At 37.5% G+C, this 17211-nt stretch overlaps 1 long non-coding RNA gene across 2 annotated transcripts in view; it reads left to right on the top strand.

Moving 5' to 3' along the window:
* Nucleotides 1-899: 899 nt before the first annotated feature.
* LOC131970497 (uncharacterized) overlaps nucleotides 900-17211 on the top strand; it is a 39073-nt gene continuing 22761 nt past the window's right edge. For both annotated transcript variants that reach the window (XR_009394186.1, XR_009394185.1), the window contains exons 1-2: nucleotides 900-996; nucleotides 1682-1759. This is a non-coding gene — a long non-coding RNA (uncharacterized LOC131970497). The remainder of the gene's footprint in view (nucleotides 997-1681; nucleotides 1760-17211) is intronic.

Raw genomic sequence — 17211 nt, 5'->3', positions numbered from 1 at the left:
TCTGGTTTCAGCTGCTTACTGAAAAGAAAAAAGTGCTGAATGATCCAGCAGCACGGCTGGATTAGTCAGTGGAATTAAAAAGGTCATAATGCTTAGTCAGTGGAACTTTGACTTTGGGAGGAATATTTGATGAACTGTCCTCATGTTGGCACGTTGCTGACATTAGAAAAAAGAAAAGAAAAAAGCCCCGTAGCACTTTGTCTTCTCAGCACATTCACAATACACATTAGTAAAGGAAAGACCTTTGTGTGTGAAATAGAGAACTTGTAAATTAAAATATACTTCCATAGGGGAGGATAATATTACCAATTGTTTGATTGTACATTTAAAAAACTCTGCAGCTGCAGCTGCACAATTCAGAGGACCTTTAGTCATTACTTAAATATATATATATATATATATATATATATATATATATATATATATATATATATATATAAAACTAATGTAAAACTGCAAAATCTTATATTGATATTGCCTGGGTGGGCAATTAATGTCCCCAAGGGGCCATATGACCAATACCACGAAGGTTTCAGGGGCCGGACCAAAACTCTGAATTAAATTCTGCTCAATATTAATTTAATCACTTTATAAAATACAGTAAATGATCTGGTTTGGAGCTGCTACTGATAAGGATACATGTTATGATAAGACTGTTAATGTGGAGTAAATCAAATATAGTAGTAAAAAGTAGTAAATACTCCAATCACTATATCACTTTAACGTTTATTTTGAACACAACTGCAAGGTTCCTATAGGATTTTTCTTTCATGTTTGTAAATTCTCTAGGTGTTTTACAATGTTGTGATGCTTTTATTTTGAAAAGTTGCCGTCCAGTGTAAAACGGGTGCTTTAATTTTGAAAGGTAGTGACAGGAAACAACAGGTGGAACGGTTAAATGAAAAACTAACGGTAAATAATAAGGAGTGCATCGTAATTCATATAAAGTTGATATAAAGTATCTAAAGGCTTCTATAGTAGCTGACAGGAAACAAGGTTTGTTAAAGTTTATTTTCTTTTCTCATATATATTAGTGGCTATATTGGTTGTCTTAACTATAGTAAAAGTGCTTGTTAGCTCAAGTGCTAATGCTAATGTTTGTTAGCTCTTACGGTGGATTCACAAGGAGACCAAGAAATGTCTGATTTTTATTTTCATGGATTTTAAATAAATCTAGTGAACTATCAGTTAAAGAGTCGACCGTCATTCAGCTGCTAAACATACATTCAAACCACAAAAACAATATAGAGCATGTAGTAAACCAGTCATTTATTAACTTTATGCAAAAAGCATTACGTGTTTTGACAAGGTACTGAGGTAACTCGGGTAACTCAAATATACGTAAATTGCCTTCAAAATAAAAGCACTGCGGTTGTATTGTTTTCTAATTTCTGGGTAACCTCACCTGGCCGGACAAGGACAGCCAACGGGCCGGATGTGGTCCGCGGGCCGCCCAATGCCCAGGTCTGATCTACTGTCTGCAGGATTAGCAGCCAGTGTTACAGCTCATCATAAAGCCTTTGAAACATTATGTTTTTTCAGGGCATCTGTAATTTAATTCTCACTTTGGAGAAACACTTTGATTTCCTGTTTTACAGTCTATTCAGCCCACTGTGACTGGTAGCAGTGCAGGTGGTTGCTCACCTTGATCACTGGTGAAGTTCACCTGGTGTCTCCACAGATGGACAGGTGGAGGTGTGGACGGAGCAGCTGATGTCCTCCGGCGCTGGAGAGTAAAAGTCTTGTGGAGGGAAAGTAGGTAAGTGGCCAACGTTGTACATTAGGAGAGTGAGTAATCTGATTACTTCAAGCCACGAGGCTGCAGGACGAGACACAAGCTGCTCACAACTACCTTTGATATCACCCAAGGTTATATGCATTAAGATAAGAAATGCAGCAATAAATAACTTATTATATAGATTTTGGTCTGTTTTAATATCGTTCCTATAAATCTGTAATCAGAAGAAAATCAGTAGCGTTGTTGTAAACCAGGGGTCTCAAACTCAAATTACCTGCAGGGGGCCGCTGGAGGCAGTATCAAAATGACCAAAAAAAGACACAAAATGACCCCATAAAAAAGACACAATTATTAAAAAAGACAAAAAAATATATAAAAAAGACACAAAATGACCAAAAAAGTATTTAAAGGGACCTTCCAGACACAACACGGTAAAGTGCCATTCATATAAAACTCACATTAAACTTTCATATCAAGGGTGGGGCCACAAAATATCGTCACGAGGGCCACGATTGGTCCGCAGGCCGCAAGTTTGAGACCCATTTTGTAAAATTTCAATTTAGCCTACAGTACATGACAAAAGACGTTATGTTGCAAAAAAGGTGAAAATGTATAGAAGTCTATGAGAAAATGACCCCACTTTGCAATTAAGACATTATGGTTTCAGTGTATGTAAATACAGCGTGATGTTCAATAGTAAATTGTTTTCCCATTTTGAGTAAAATAGATGATAAGGCACATCATAATGACATTTTTGACCCATGTTGTGCATTAGAAGCGTAGTGATACAAAAAGGGTTTTTATTCAAAAAGTAAGAAATGAAAACAAAAATTAGGATGTATGATGATCAAAAACAAGTTATTTGAGGAAAACCTGGAATAATGAATGATGAAATTAATTTATTGGAAAGATATAGAATATAAAAACTCAGTCAGGTCACTTTAGAGCATGGGTCTCAAACTCTAATTACCTGGGGGCCGCTGGAGGCAATAGTCTAGTCGTAATTTCTTGAACCCAGAAATGTTGAGTACCCTAAAGTTTTATTGCAGAAATGTCATCTATAGGCCTCATAATAAGACAATAAAGTAGAGACACCACAGGTGAATAGGGTAAAAAATAATAATAGATATCACCATGAAACTTTCTCAGTTGATTACTTATGTTTAGAGGAGAAAAAAATGTATTGCATGTTTTTTGTATTTTAATGTTGACATATGCAAATGAGGCCATAACTCATCAAATATGCACTCATTTGCATACAGATAAAATCAGATCGTTTGATAAAGTCATGCTCAAAATATTTTTTCCAAGAGTAAACATGTATACTTGGGGGTCTCAGTTGAGTCTGAGTTGGTGAAAACCTTTGGAACCTGGTCAGGAGGCAGTGTTGACCTATGGACGGACGGATTAAGAAATGAAGTGCCCCATGCAAAATAACTATATACAGCATGCACACACACACAAACCCACAAGAACTATATACAATATGCAAAATAACTATATCCAGCATGCACACACACATAAGAACTATATACAAGAACTATATACTATATGCAAAATGACTATATACAGCATGCGCACACACACAGGCACACAAGAACTATATACAAGAATTATATACAACATGCAAAATGACTATGTACAGCATGCACATACACACAAACCCACAAGAACTGTATACAAAAACAAGATACTACATGCAAAATAACTATATAACAGCATGCACACATACACAAATGCACAATAACTATATTCAATAATTATATACAACATGCAAAATAACTATATATAGCATGCACACACACACACACACACACACACACACACACACACACAAGAACTATATACAAGAACTATATACAATATGCAAAATAACTATATCCAGCATGCACACGTACACAAATGCACAATAACTATATACAAGAATTATATGCTACATGCAAAATAACTATATACAGCATGCACATACACATAAACCCACAAGAACTATATACAGCAAAAGACAGAACTTTATACAGCATGCACACAGAGACATACAATAACTATACACAATAACTGCAAACAGCATGCGCACACGCATACTGTAAAATAACTATATATAGTATGCAAATGCACACACACATATATTTAACAACAACCACACAATCCCAGTCAATAGCCTTCACCATCTTCTTCATTTCTTTCCTCATTCCCTTCAGTCTCATCATCTTCTTGGTCTTTATTTGTATGTATTGTGAATGGGTTGCAGCAGCGGACCTCACCCCCTTCACACTTGCAGTAGTCAGTGCAACTGAGACTTGCAGCATGGCAGCTGTAGTTTCCTTTGCTGCAGGCCTTCAATGTGCTGCAGCTACAGCTGGTGACCTCAAGTAGATATACTGGAGCCACTGCCTGGATGGCAAGAACGGGCATGACAGCCCCTTCATTAGCAACCTCCCACCCAAACGTTGTGATGTCTCTGGCCTCTGCAGGAGGCTCTCTCTGACCTGCAGCCTTCCACAACATGACCTGAAGATGAGCATGCAGTATGTGCAGCAGGTTGGCATCAGTTGGAGGAAGCTTTTTCAGTTTAGGAGGCTTTACTCCTAGGAAATACCATTCCTGGTCTCTTTCTTTGTCGCACTGTATGGGCAGAAGAAGGCCAAGTCGATGAATATCACTCGCTACCTGATCTACAGTCGCAGCAAAAAGCCTCCTAAACTGAAAAAGTTTCCTCCAACTGATGCCAACCTGATGCTGCACGTACTGCATGCTCATCTTCAGGTCATTTTGTGGAAGGCTGTAGGTCAGAGAGAGCCTCCTGCAGAGGCCAGAGACATCACAACGTTTGGGTGGGAGGTTGCTAATGAAGGGGCTGTCATGGCCGTTCTTGCCATCCAGGCAGTGGCTCCAGTAAATCTACCTGATGTCACCAGCTGTAGCTGCAGCACATTGAAGACCTGCAGCAAAGGAAACAGCTGCCATGCTGCAAGTCTCAGTTGCACTGACTACTGCAAGTGTGAAGGGGGTGAGGTCCGCTGCTGCAACCCATTCACAATACATACAAATAAAGACCAAGAAGATGATGAGACTGAAGGGAATGAGGAAAGAAATGAAGAAGATGGTGAAGGCTATTGACTGGGATTGTGTGGTTGTTGTTAAATATGTGTGTGTGCATTTGCATACTATATATAGTTATTTTACAGTATGTGTGTGTGCGCATGCTGTTTGCAGTTCTTGTATATAGTTGTGTGTGTCTGTGTGCATGCTGTATAAAGGTCTGTTTTTTTGCTGTATATAGTTATTGTGCATTTGTGTATGTGTGCATGCTGTATATAGTTATTTTGCATGTAGTATATAATTCTTGGATATAGTTATCGTGCATTTGTGTACTTGTGCATGCTGGATATAGTTATTTTGCATATTGTATATAGTTCTTGTGGGTTTGTGTGTGTGTGCATGCTGTATATAGTTATTTTGCATGGGGCACTTCATTTCTTAATCCGTCCGTCCATAGGTCAACACTGCCTCCTGACCAGGTTCCACAAAGGTTTTCACCAACTCAGACTCAACTCAGACCCCCAAGTATACATGTTTACTCTTGGAAAAAATATTTTGAGCATGACTTTATCAAACGATTTGATTTTGTCTGTATGCAAATTAACGCATATTTGATGAGTTATGGCCTCATTTGCATATGTCAACATTAAAATACAAAAAACATGCAATACATTTTTTTCTCCTCTAAACATAAGTAATCAACTGAGAAAGTTTCATGGTGATATCTATTATTATTATTTTTACCTATAGATGATATTTCTGCAATAAAACTTTAGGGTGCTCAACATTTCTGGGTTCAAGAAATTACGACTAGACTATTGCCTCCAGCGGCCCCCAGGTAATTAGAGTTTGAGACCCATGCTCTAAAGTGAGTTATGGCCTCATTTGCATATGTCAACATTAAAATACAAAAAACATGCAATACATTTTTTTCTCCTCTTAACATAAGTAATAAACTGAGAAAGTTTCATGGTGATATCTATTATCAAAATAACCCAAAAAAAGACACAAAATTACACAAAAAAAAGACACAAAATGACCAAAAAGACACAAAATTACCAAAAAAGACACAAAATTACTAAAAAGACACACAATTATTCAAAAAGACACAAAATGAGAGAAAAAAAACAAAATCACTTAAAAAAGACACAGAATGACCAAAAAAAGGCACAAAATTGTTTAAAAAGACACAATTATTTAAAAATGACACAGAATTACCAAAAAAACACACATAATTACCAAAAAGACACAAAATTATTAAAAAAGACACAAAATTATTGAAAAAAAGACACAAAATTTCCCAAAAAAAGTAATCAAAGGGACCTTCCACACACAACACGGTAAAGTGCCATTCATATAAAACTCACATTAAACTTTCATGTCAAGGTGGGGGCCACAAAATATCGTCACGAGGGCCACAATTGGCCCGCGGGCCGCCAGTTTGAGACCCCTGCTTTAGACCCATGTTGTGCATGAAAGGGTTAACCTCTGAATGACCAAAGGGCCGACTAATCAAATCTCTTCGCCGTAACTAAAGCAGTAAAACAAACATTGCAGTTCTCTGTTTTAGCAGCTCAGCATTTTTTTTCATTCTGCAGGTCAATGACACGTAAAGAGGAGTATGAAAGCTTTATGATCAATAAAGCAAAAGGGCAAGCTTTTCAAAAAACACTGCAGTTGGAATTATTCTCTACGTGGAATTTAGTGACATTGTTATTAGTATTATTACTGTCTCTGTATTGATTTCCCTCTAGCCCCGCCCCCTGTAGCATGTGTGGATGCACCATAAAGCAGCATTGATTTCTTTAGTTTTTAAAGGACAACAGAAGGAGAATCTATAGCCTGGAACAATGTTCCTTAATGGGAATGCAGAGAGATTGTTGTCTGCTGGCAGGTGTCACTCACCGGGACGCTTGTCTTTGTGTTTCAGGCTTTTATAGAGAAGTTGTTGTAATGAGTTAGTGAGGAAGAAGAGGAAGAGGAGGAGTTCCTGCTCTCCTCTGGCTCTTTTCTCAGCTGGACGACTCTTTACTTGGAACAAACAATCACAGAACACATTAGTGTTCCTGTTGGCCAAAGTCACTGGGGACAAACTTTATATAACGTTTAAGGTTTTTAAGCTGTCCAATGATGATGTCAAATTATATATTAATAATAAGAATATTTCTAGATTCTTTGATTGTCTTGCTTTGAGTCTTTTGAACTTTAAACTCTTGAGCTCCTCACTGACACTTTTTACTTTACCATTATCTGTTTTTACATGCGGTTTTACATCTCTTTGTGCATATATTCCATATTTATTATGTGCATATATTCCACATTTATTACATCTCTATGTGCATATATTCCATATTTATTACATCTCTTTGTGCATATATTCCGTATTTATTACATCTCTTTGTGCATATATTCCGTATTTATTACATCTCTTTGTGCATATATTCCACATTTATTACATCTCTTTGTGCATATATTCCATATTTATTTCATCTCTTTGTGCATATATTCCACATTTATTACATCTCTTTGTGCATATATTCCACATTTATTACATCTCTTTGTGCATATATTCCATATTTATTACATCTCTTTGTGCATATATTCCACATTTATTACATCTCTTTGTGCATATATTCCATATTTATTTCATCTCTTTGTGCATATATTCTGTATTTATTACATCTCTTTGTGCATATATTCCACATTTATTACATCTCTTTGTGCATATATTCCATATTTATTTCATCTCTTTGTGCATATATTCCGTATTTATTACATCTCTTTGTGCATATATTCCATATTTATTACATCTCTTTGTGCATATATTCCATATTTATTACATCTTTGTGCATATATTCCGTATTTATTACATCTCTTTGTGCATATATTCCATATTTATTACATATCTTTGTGCATATATTCCACATTTATTACATCTTTGTGCATATATTCCGTATTTATTACATCTCTTTGTGCATATATTCCATATTTATTACATATCTTTGTGCATATATTCCACATTTATTACATCTCTTTGTGCATATATTCCATATTTATTACATCTCTTTGAGCATATATTCCATATTTATTACATCTCTTTGAGCATATATTCTATATTTATTACATCTCTTTGTGCATATATTCCATATTTATTACATATCTTTGTGCATATATTCCACATTTATTACATCTCTTTGTGCATATAGTCCATATTTATTACATCTTTGTGCATATATTACGTATTTATTAAATCTCTTTCTGCATATATTTCGTATTTACTACATCTCTTTGTGCATATATTCCATATTTATTACATCTTTTGTGCATATATTCCATATTTATTACATCTCTTTGTGCATATATTCCATATTTATTACATCTCTTTGTGCATATATTCCACATTTATTACATCTCTTTGTGCATATATTCCATATTTATTACATCTTTGTGCATATATTCCGTATTTATTACATCTCTTTCTGCATATATTCCGTATTTATTACATCTCTTTCTGCATATATTTCATATTTACTACATCTCTTTCTGCATATATTTCATATTCACTACATCACTTTGTGCATATATTCCATATTTATTACATCTCTTTGTCCATATTTTCATGCTAACGACTGCTTCTTGTTGTTGTGGATATGATAATAAATAACTTTGAATCATAACTTATTTTTGTTGAGAAGTGGGACAACAAAGCTGCTTTGAAGAAAAATAACATGAAAATTCACGAAAAATTCCTATTACTGTATATTAATTTAGCCCTAGAGTGTAAAAACCAAGCAGAAAAGTAAATGAATGAATCAAATCTGCTAACATTGGCCAAGGAGAACCAACCAGCTCCGTGTCACCAGACTGCAGTGAAGTGAACAATGAATCACAGCAGTTAATCGCTGCTCTCTATTACCCAACGTGTCAAACCAAAAAATGGATCCCGCAGGTGTAGTTATTGTAATTAGTCAGCTCAAAGCAACTGGAGGGAAAAGCCTGTGGTGTTTCCAGTGGGGGGTAAGAGTGAGTGAGAGGGAAAGAGAGAGGAGCTGACTTCTAAGAGTGGAATAAAGCTCCAACAAAGAGAGCCACCATTTAAACCATTTAAAGAAACCCTCTTTCAACAACAACAACCCAAGGACCACCAGGCCAAAGGAACTCACCCAGAGGGGTTCTGGGACCACCAACACCTGAAGGATGAATCCATGAAGGCTGTTTCCACTACAGGCCAATACCCATAATGAGGAGGGTCTCACTCACCGAAACGCCCCTAATCTGAATATGAGCCGTCCTAGCGGTCTTTTGTCTGGACTTTTTTAGTCCCTGTAGAAGAGCAGGGTGTTTTTTCTCCCCTGAAAAGAGCCTGGTTACTGATTGGATAGAACGCTAAGCAGGATGTGATGTAGTACTGGACGCCACAACAACACGCGCCATTTGTAAAAGCTGGTGAAGCAGTGTTGGCAACTTAGTGACTTTGTTGCTATATTTAGTGACTTTTCAGACCCCCTTAGAGACTATTTTTCAAGAAAGCGTCTGGAGACAAATCCAGAGACTTTTTCTGGTGATATTGGAGACTTTTGGAGACTCATTCTTACTCTTCTTAATGAGCCACGGGGGCCAGATGCTCTTCTTAACGAGCCGCGGGGGCCGGAGGCTCTTCTTCTGTTTGTTTACAACAAGCACCAGACACTCTGTGTACAGTTAGTGATGCCGGTTAATTCACCATCACTACGTTCATGATCAGCGGAGATTCTGTGCATAATTAGCCATGCTGCTTTGTTTATGATCAGCGGCCATAGTTGTTCTCCCGTGTTAATCTGTCACGTATGTGATCACAGATCACAGTCGAAACTGTCGCTGACGGATTACGCTACGATCTAAAAGCAAATGTCACCTCCAGAGTCTCTAAATCCCTCTGGAGCCTTTTTGTAATGGAGACACGCAGATTTAGCGGACATTAGAGAGGGCGTGGCCTGAGACTTTCATGGTGGATACTCTTCCCTCTAACGGAATCGTAATGCTGAGTGGGAGTCGGTGCTAACTAGAAAGCTACGCTAACTAGCTTAAACTCCTGGTGAAATGCAAATCTGAATAGCACGATGGGCCCTCCTTAATGTTAAATATTGCAAAAAATGAGAATACATTAAACACTTTCATCAGATTTGCCCCCTCTGATGAATGAAATAACACTGTTTCCATAAATATGAAAAAAGTAATTTTTTAATCTTCTTTTGATAATTAAAAAAATATCCATTGTAGCTTCCGTGTCATTTCAAATTAATTTCCTGACACAAAAACTGCAGAGTGATTGAATTGCAGAGTGATTTTAAACATAATAATAATCATATACATCCATGAGCTTGCAGTGAATTTGTATGTTTCTTAGTGATATCATTGTACTTTTCCTCACGTACTGTATAAGGATTTTTTGTTTTCCTTGTTTTTGTGTAGGTCATGAGGTGTTTAATTATTTACGGAGCAGCATTTCATTGTGTTTCCTCTGCTCTATCTGTCTTAAAAGCTCTTCTGCCTGTCACTTATTCTATTCCACAATGACTCGCTGCCATCTGGCTTTCTGATGTATTGATACAGATTAGTGCCACGGAGACACGCATTAAGTCGTAAGAGAAAATTTAGTTAACCCTCTCTCACATGAGAATCCATTTCCACCAAGTTGCTTTGCAAACTATTTATGTTCTCTGCCTCCCACACACCTATTAACCTTTTGTTTCACTCAATTGAATTTGCAAATGATTCTCTGGTGAAGGCAAACACAGAGATAAATTCTGCTCCGGAGTCGGTAATTGTCTATCGATGGAGATGTAGCAGTTAGAAGTGGTAGCGGTTAGCGTGTGAGCCTTTCAACTGGCTTCTATATGAGCATGTGTGATAATAAAGGCTACACACACACACACACATACACACATTCTTGTACTTCTATCTTTGTGAGGGCCCTCATTGGAACAGTGAATTCCCTACCAAGGTTATAATAGTTTTGGATTTTTCATTAGTTTTAGTTTTAATTTCGTTGTGATTTTTTATTTTCAAACTCAGTTAGTTTTAATGAGTTTTTAGAGTGGGTTTGCTAGTGTTGGTAGCATTTAGTATTTTTTTTTTAATGCTTTTGTTTTAGTTTAGTTTTTATTAGTTTTAGTGTTTTGTAATGGGGTATTTGTTGGGTGGGAGATTAAAAGAGGTCACAGTAAATTTTGCCTTTATTTCCTTTGTCTGATCAATCTTCTTTATGTATGAAAAAAGTTGACAAAGATGAAAACGAAGGACATTTTCACTATAATTTTAGTTAGTTTTGCAACCACACAATACAGTTTCAGTTTATTATCATTATCATGTAACCTTTAACCCTTAAAACAAAGTCTGAAATCTAAAAAAAAAAAAACCTTTAAAGAAGTGAGGACCGGCCGAAATGTCCTCACTTTGCAAAAATGTCCTTACTCTGTTGGTTAAAAACGTGTTGTGGTCCTCACTATGTAGGAAGTACAAGAACACACACACACACACACACACACACACACACACACACACACAGTCAGATAATCAGCTGTCTCTGAGGACCTGCTCTCTGTAGGATGACAGACAGCAGGTCAGCAGAGAGGTGACAGCATCAGGCCAAGGTGACCTTCTTTAATCTATCGGTGCACATAGTGGGGACACACAACAGACACACAACAGAAACACAACAGAAACACAACAGAAACACTGGGGGATACTCCACAGGGAACAGGAGGCCCACTCTATGAGGTTTCAACCCAGTATGAAGAAAACACGCCCAGCTCCAAATGACACGTTGCTGTTGTTTTCTTTGTTCCAATGCTACCAAATTAAAGTTCCTTGAGTTACAGTGAAATGAAAAGTTTGGCGCTACGCTAAACAGCTAGCGGTTGTAGTTTACCAGTTTATCAGTGTAGCCTGCTAACGCTAGCCTGAATCATCACATTGCAGTTAAACAAAGACTCTTCTTCCTCTTTTCATTTCTGCATTTAAGGAAAAACAAAGAGTGGCACTGAAGCTTTTTAATGATGGAAAATGTGTTTCCGCTCTTCCTCCCGCTGGCTTCAGCAGCCCTGACAGACAGATTGTTTATCCTATAACCTGCCAGGTATTTCTCCAATGTTTCCAATGATGCATCAGATGGTTCAGTGTCACAAACCATCTGGTGCATCAGTTTAGAAGAGCAGAGGTCCATCCAACACATTGCATCTTTAATGATGTTACATGTTATGGTATAGACATGAGCTTTAGCCCTATATAATCAGTATTTTATAGTTAAATAGTGTCTTTGAAAGGATATTTCAAAGATCTGAGGCAGGAGAAGTCTGCACAGTTGTCTCCTATTTCCCTTCCTTCTACCTTTTATCATCCTGTGACCCTGCAGATTTATCTGATTGACCCACAGTTTGAGAAGCCCTGGATTATCAAGATAAAACAAGATATTTAGGAGGGAGCTTCTTGCTCCGAACCACCAGAAGCCATTAACTGTGTCTAAATCTCTGTAAGTGAATATGAGGATTAAAAGTGCTCTGATAATAAAGTGCAGCAAGGCTTCCCCGCCAAGCTCCTCACACAGTCCTAAAGACATATATTTACCTTCCTGAGATGTAATTAAAGTGCTCATCCACGGGGACTGTAAGACGAGCTGCTCTCGCTCTGATATGCAGCTGATTGAGACCTTCAGCTTCTTTAAAGGTTGCAGGGTGCTCCCCCACCCACCTCCTGCACCATGGTCCTTCAGTGTGGCCACAGATACATGAGCCCTGTTTCCTTTAGGGATCCAGCGGGAAAGTCTCAGGCCACGCCCTCTCTAAAGTCTCAGGCCACGGCCTCTCTAATGTCTCAGGCCACGGCCTCTCCATTACAAGTTAGCCCCCAGAGGGATTTAGAGACTCTGGAGGTGACGTTTGGTTTTTGCTGTCACTAACTGTGCACAACGTCAGCAGCTGAAAACAACATGGCTAATTATTCACAGAGTCTCCGATCATAAACATCGTGACTGTGAATTAACCGGCATCACTAATTGTGCACAGAGTGTCTGGTGCTTGTTGTAAACAAACAGAGATCTCTAAGTGAACACATCCTGCAGCAGCAGCACATACACACTGTACTGCTACAGAGCTAATTGTTAGCCTGTTAGCACATACACCCTGTACTGCTACAGAGCTAACTGTTAGCCTGTTAGCACATACACACTGTAATGCTACAGAGCTAACTGTTAGCCTTATAGCACATACACACTGTACTGCTATAGAGCTAACTGTTAGCCTGTTAGCACATACACACTGTACTGCTACAGAGCTAACTGTTAGCCTGTTAGCACATATATACTCGTAAAGAAGAGTAAGAACGAGTCTCCAAAAGTCTGCAATAACACCAGAAAAAGTTGCTGGATTTGTCTCCAGTCGCTTTCTTGAAAAATAGTCTCTAAAGTAGATAAGTATAGCAACAAAGTCTCTAAGTTGGCAACACTGCTTCACCAGCTTTTACAAATGTTGCGTGTTGTTGTGGACTACGTCACATCCTGCTTAGAGATCTATCCAATCAGCAACCAGGCTGTTTTCAGGGGAGAATAACATCCCTGCTCTTCTACAGGGACTAAAAAAAGTCCAGACAAAAGTCCACGAGGAAGGCTCATGTTCAGATTAGGGGCGTTTCAGAGAGTGAGACCCTCCTTATTCTGGGTATTGGCCTGTATTTGAAACACCTTTATTTTGAGATCTGTGAGTCACCTGCATGCTAAGTGCTGTGTTTGTTTTGCATCATAGAAATGAAGGTGTTTAGCTAGCATTAGCGGTCCCTCTTTAATGCTATATGTAGTGCTGATGGCAATAATCAGACTGCAGCTCTGTGGATGTTACTCTGTGTTTCTAGTCATAATATGGCTTAATAACATATCCGGGAGAGTGGGAGAGAAACATACGGAGAGCTCAGATCACAGATGGACTGACAGCAACAGACAACACAGACAGCAGAGCAGCAGATAGACGGAGCCACGATGCAGCAGACGCCTGCTGGGATGAAGCTTCACCTGCTGTCTCTGTGGAACACTTCCAGTGTGTTGAAGCATGTTCGCTGCAGTCCACTCAGTCAGCATTTCACCACGTCTTGTCTAAAAATACTTGACATTTTTGAGGGAGTAAAGCAAATAACAGAGCCTGTGTGTTTCCACTGGGATGGGGTAATCCCTGGACATCTGTTGGAGAGGCGTCCTGAGAGATGGATCGGCCTGTGGAGAGGAAAGAGTGGACGTTTATTTTGGTCAGGGCCGAGCAACATCCTGCACTCAACAGCACACTGATAAAAAGATGTTAAAAAAACAGATAAAACAGTAAATCTGAGGGAAATTATCTTTAGATTGGGAAGTGTTACATAATTTATGTTGTTGATATCGAGACATTTTCCATGGTTTTATTCATAATGATTTTGGTTATTATCAAGAATGTTTCCATGGCTGTAGATGTAAAAAATACACAAATTGACCAAAAAAAAAAGACACAAATTGACAAAAAAAGACACAAAATGATCAAAAATGACAAAAAATTGACAAAAAAAGACACAAATTGACAAAAAAAGACACAAAATGACCAAAAAGACATATAATGACCATTAAAAAGACTTGAAATGGCCAAAAAAGACACAAACTGACCAAAAATAGATGTAAAAATGACCACTAAAAAGACACAATGATGAAATTAACTCTTACAAACCAGATAAATTAAAGCTGCCAGCAGTGATGAACTGGCCCGAGCAGAGTGACCTGATGATTATTTGGTTCTTACCAAGATAAAAAAAACTTTAGATTTAGAAGTGTTAGATCATTTATCTTGTTTTAAGAGTTAATTTCTTATTTTAAGCGTTCAACATGCTTATTTCTAGATTTAATAATCTTAATTTAAGAAATCTTGTCAAGGTAAATTATCTGTCCATGCAGCAAGATCATTTCCCTCAGATTTACTGTTTTATCTGGTTTTAAGACCTTTTTTTGCAGTGTGATGTGGTTATTTCAGCCCAGTGCATACAAAACAATATCAAATTTCATCCAAATAAGATCAACTAATGAATTGGCTTATATACATTTTAGTTCTGGTAGTGAATTATAAAGGGCTGTTTTAGTTTTTAGACGCCCTTTTTTGCAGTGTAAGAGCTGGTTGGGCCAATGGTAGCAAAAGCAATTACAGAGAACAAAGACAGCCGGCAGGCACAGCAACTCTCATGATACTCTTTTATAAGAATGAAGTCCTGCCTTGTAGATATATGAATTCAGGAGAGGGACTGTTTAGAGTCATATGAGGGCAACTAAATATGACTTTGTGTAACCGGTCTGTATATTCTCTGCATTGTGTTCTGGTAAATGAAGAATCAGGAGACCCAGGTTATCAAACCACGGCACTTTACTGCAGCGGCACAAGAAACAAAAACAGCATCCAGTGTGATGAGCAGCGTGGTTTTCTCTCTCAGCTCTGACGGGAGAAAGATGGATGCCGTTAGCAACAGAGCTAAACAATGCTAGCACATTTAGCGGCAGATAATTACACACAAAAACCTCGACATAAACTGTACAGACTACGGCGAAACTAACAGGCAACATCCGCGACATCATCATCCATTATATGTATATGTATATATATAATCCGACATTGTTTCAACTGTAAATTATGTTTATATGAGCTTTTAATGCAGGGGTCTCAAACTCAAATTACCTGGGGGTTGCTGGAGGCAGTATCAAAATGACCAAAAAAAGACACAAAATTTTAAAAAAAAAGACACAAAATGACCAAAAAAGAGACAGAATTATTGAAAAAGACACACTTATTAAAAAAGACACAAAATTATATAAAAAAGACACAAAATTACCAAAAACAGTATTTAAAGGGACCTTCCACACACAACACGGTAAAGAGCCATTCATATAAAACTCACATTAAACTTTCATATCAAGGTGGGGGCCACAAAATATCGTCACAAGGGCCACAATTGGCCTGCGGGCCACGAGTTTGAGACCCATGTTTTAATGGAACAGAACGGTAGTTTTGCACTAACCTCGGGTCAAACAGAAGACAGATTTGACGGCTCGCACAGAAACACACAACTGAGGCAAAAGGTGATTAAAACAAAATATAATAGAAGAAAATAAACGTTTTTGTGGAACTGACATGTGAAACTGCTACATTTGTCTCTCTGCAAGCACACAAAAGAAAAATAAAGGCTGAGAAAAGACGGAGAGGTGAGAGAGCTTTATGTGAACACTCAAGTGGGTCTCTGTTAACACGGCAGGTTCTGTGACAGGAACCAAAAGTTAAAGTCCAACCGGAGGGCAGGAACTTTTCTGTTTACACTAACTGTAAGTCATGTTCCCCTCAGTGTAAACTAAAACGCTGTTTAGTCCTGATTATATGTTACAGTCTGTCACACGACAGCTCCGTCTGAGAGAGCCTGGAGTCTTTCAACACTTAGAGAAATAACTGAAGACAAGGCCTTGCTTGATGCGCTTTCTTTTCTGTTATACTTGGTGATGTTACAGAGACAAGCAGTTTTATTATTAATTTAATTATCTTGTTGGGGAAAATATTTATTTTTAAAGCTGTCAATGCAGATTCTTTGAACATTAATCAATTTAGGATGCTTATGAAACGTTATTTTGTTTTGGAAGGTTATATTGCTAATAGGAATGGTGATGTTGGACGGTATTTGGAAAGGTGGGAAAGGTTTATTGAAGTGGAAGCATTTAAGTTAACCCTTTATATTTTCTCTTATACTCTTATTAAGTTTACTGATATACTGTATGTTTTATGTGGTAATTATGTTTGATGTTTGTTTGTGTCTAGTTTAGTTTTAATGTTATTTAATGAGTTAAAATTCTTATTTATTATTGTTGTTTTATTTATTTATTTTGGTTGGTTTTGTGATTTTGTTGTTGTTGTTCTTTTTTTTTTTTTTTTACTGTGTTTGTCCATTGGTCCATTGATTTATGTTGTGTTTTGTTTAAATTGATAAAAAAATAAATAAAATAAAAAAGTCTATCACACGACAGCTCCGTCTGAGAGAGCCTGGAGTGTTTCAACACTGAGAAAATAATTCAAGACAAGGCCTTGCATGATGGGCTTTCGGGGTAATTAGATGGAATGCAATTAGATTTTTTTTTTTTCAATTTTATATTAAGAATAATAACGTTCTGTCAGCTGAATAATCAGTTTTATCAGTCAGATTGAAAGAAACAAAAGGGTTAACACCATTTATCGACCTTTACAGTTGATGATGTTACTAATTATGTCTTTCATCAGATAATCAGTAAACTGAAGCAAATCACATTTTTATATTAATCTTTGCAACCTTGGCATTAACCCTGTCTCCATTCTCCAGCGGTCTATTAATAGGGATTTACCTCCAGCCATTTAGCTGTTGACTCGCTGCAGCCAGCCAAG

This window comes from Centropristis striata, chromosome 4 (genome assembly GCF_030273125.1).
Source record: "Centropristis striata isolate RG_2023a ecotype Rhode Island chromosome 4, C.striata_1.0, whole genome shotgun sequence".
In the NCBI taxonomy this organism is placed as follows: Eukaryota; Metazoa; Chordata; class Actinopteri; order Perciformes; family Serranidae; genus Centropristis; species Centropristis striata.
Note: the sequence above shows the minus strand (reverse complement) of the source record. Positions and strands in the feature narration are given on the sequence as shown.